The sequence below is a fragment of the Pseudophryne corroboree genome, unplaced genomic scaffold (genome assembly GCF_028390025.1).
Source record: "Pseudophryne corroboree isolate aPseCor3 unplaced genomic scaffold, aPseCor3.hap2 scaffold_74, whole genome shotgun sequence".
Taxonomy (NCBI): domain Eukaryota; kingdom Metazoa; phylum Chordata; class Amphibia; order Anura; family Myobatrachidae; genus Pseudophryne; species Pseudophryne corroboree.
The window spans coordinates 2,612,885-2,615,744 of NW_026970320.1; the positions used below are offsets into that span (position 1 = coordinate 2,612,885).

The following is a 2,860-nucleotide window of genomic DNA, read 5'->3' on the forward strand; positions in this document are numbered from 1 at the left end:
TTTCAATGTCTACTGAAATAATACAAGTTGACACCAGGAAACATTAACGCCACTGCATCCTTGCTGCTTTCTCATGTGGAAGTCTGTTTAATGTGAAAACAAGGTGATATCTAATTAGCACACAGGTAAGGAATTAAGAAAATCTTTATTTAAGGGTGAAGATGTTTCTCACAAAATTGTTGACCCAATGCATCATTGAAATTCAAGCTGGAAAGATGAATTTAATATATCACTTGTACATTTTGTATTGCTCTTCTGGTGACAATGTAGTTTGTTTTTGTCAATTACCATTTTATTAATAGGGTAAAGAAAATTAAGTGGATTTTTGAAAGAAAACAATACTGTCAATATACTATTAAAACAAATTAAAATGGTAAAAGTTATTGGACTTTAAGTAAAAATAAAAGAGACAAAATATCAATCCCAGTTTTGGATTACTTTAATTAACAAAAAAAAATGCATATAGCAGAGGATAGTTTCAATCTGCCTACCTCTGGGTTATGGGCCCAGCATGCTTCCATTGCAGTACTCTGCTGCACATGTAAGTGCAAGAGATCCTGAAGCACTCACTCATCATGGGAAAGTACCAATGTGTTTCTTCGTTGGTTGATGGAAGAAACATCTTACAAAAACTCTCCAGATTATTGACTTTTTAAAGTTTTGCTAGGAAACGTTTTAGATGAATGCTTATTAGCCTTTGTCAGTATGGACTTTTGCAAAGTGTCTCTGTGGCGCAATCAGTTAGTATGTACGGCTATTAACCAAAAGGTTGGTGGTTCAATCCCACCCAGGGACGTAATTGACCTTGTTATCAGATTTTGGTGATCTTTAAGTAGACAAGTCAAATTTCATACCCCCTGTTATGGTTTAGGGTACCTGGCCTTCTCTGATGTAATCAGAGTTAGATTTGATTCAGTGATTTTATAAAAACATCTAGGAAGCACAATTTAGCAGTGGGTTGCAGAGAAAAAGAAATATGCTGGCAAAAAAATCAAATTGCGTGATTAAACAGCTCTTAATTTTCTTGCTTTATTTTTATGCTAACAAATTTGTTCTCTGAAAAGTGTCCACAAAGCCAAGTCTCTGATTAACACCTTTGTAGGGATGGTTTTTCACCGATTACTAAATTAAACTTGCTTCATTGGAAAGGCAGCAAGATGCATCCTCATTTCAATGTCTACTGAAATAATACAGGTTGACACCAGGAAACATTAACGCCACTGCATCCTTGCTGCTTTCTCATGTGGAAGTCTGTTTAATGTGAAAACAAGGTGATATCTAATTAGCACACAGGTAAGGAATTACGAAAATCTTTATTTAAGGGTGAAGATGTTTCTCACAAAATCGTTGCCCCAATGCATCATTGAAATTCAAGCTGGAAAGATGATTTTAATATATCACTTGTACATTTTGTATTGCTCTTCTGGTGACAATGTAGTTTGTTTTTGTCAATTACCATTTTAATAACAGGGTAAAGAAAATTAAGTGGATTTTTGAAAGAAAACTATACTGTCAATATACTATTAAAACAAATTAAAATGGTAAAAGTTATTGTACTTTAAGTAAAAATAAAAGAGCAAAAATATCAATCCCAGTTTTGATTACTTAAATTAACAAAAAAAATGCATATAGCAAAGGATAGTTTCAATCTGCCTACCTCTGGGTTATGGGTTATGGTCCAGCATGCTTCCATTGCAGTACTCTGCTGCACATGTAAGTGCAAGAGATCCTGAAGCACTCACTCATCATGGGAAAGTACCAATGTGTTTCTTCGTTGGTTGATGGAAGAAACATTTTACAAAAACTCTCCAGATTATTGATTTTTTAATGTTTTTCTAGGAAACGTTCTAGATATATGCCTATTAGCCTTTGTCAGTATGCACTTTTTGCAAAGTGTCTCTGTGGCGCAATCGGTTAGTGTGTTTGGCTATTAACCAAAAGGTTGGTGGTTCAATCCCACCCAGGGACGTAATTAAACTTGTGATCAGATTTTGGTGATATTTAAGTAGACAAGTCAAAATTTCAAACCCCCTGTTATGGTGTAGGGTACCTGGCCTTCTCTGATGTAATCAGAGTTAGATTTGATTCAGTGATTTTATAAAAACAGCTAGGAAGCACAATTTAGCAGTGGGTTGCAGAGAAAAAAAATATGCTGGCAGAAAAATCCAATTGAGTGATTAAACAGCTCTTCATTTTCTGGCTTTATTTTTATGCTAACAAATTTGTTCTCTGAAAAGTGTCCACAAAGCCAAGTCTCTGATTAACACCTTTGTAAGGATGGTTTTTCACCTATTACTAAATTAAACTTGCTTCATTGGAAAGGCAGCAAGATGCATCCTCATTTCAATGGTAAGTCAACCTTCTTGCCCTATGTTCCCTCTCAACGGATGAAGACGCATCATTATCTACCGCAGTCATTTTGGCCCAATAGATATGCAAGAAGTTAAGATTCCCCTTTCTTTGCAGGTAGAGGAAGGAAAAGGAAGAGGTCTGTAGCCTCTTCAAGATCGCAGGACCAGAGATTGTCCTCTGCTTCTGCCAAATCCACTGCATGACACTGGGGCTTTCTTGCAGGAGCCCACACCAGTGGGGGCACGTCTAAAACTCTTCAGTCAGTTCTGGATTCATTCGGACCTGGACTCGTGGGTTTTACAAATAGTGTCCCAAGGGTACAAACTGGGGTTTCAAGATGTTCCCCCTCACCGATTGTTCAAATTGGCCTTAGTCAGCAGGGAGAATGTTTTTATTCAAGCCTCTTCGTGGTCCCGAAGCCGGACGGCTCAGTCAGACCAATCTTAAATCTGAAATCCCTCAATTTCTTCCTAAAGAAATTCCATTTCAAGATGGAATTTCTCAGGGC

The 2,860-nt window shown here is 36.9% G+C and overlaps 1 non-coding gene across 1 annotated transcript; it reads left to right on the forward strand.

Annotated features, from left to right (window-relative positions):
• The first annotated feature begins 1,895 nt into the window (after positions 1-1,895).
• Positions 1,896-1,969, forward strand: TRNAN-AUU (transfer RNA asparagine (anticodon AUU)). The gene has a single exon. It is a non-coding gene; the product is annotated as a tRNA-Asn (tRNA).
• Positions 1,970-2,860: the final 891 nt, after the last annotated feature.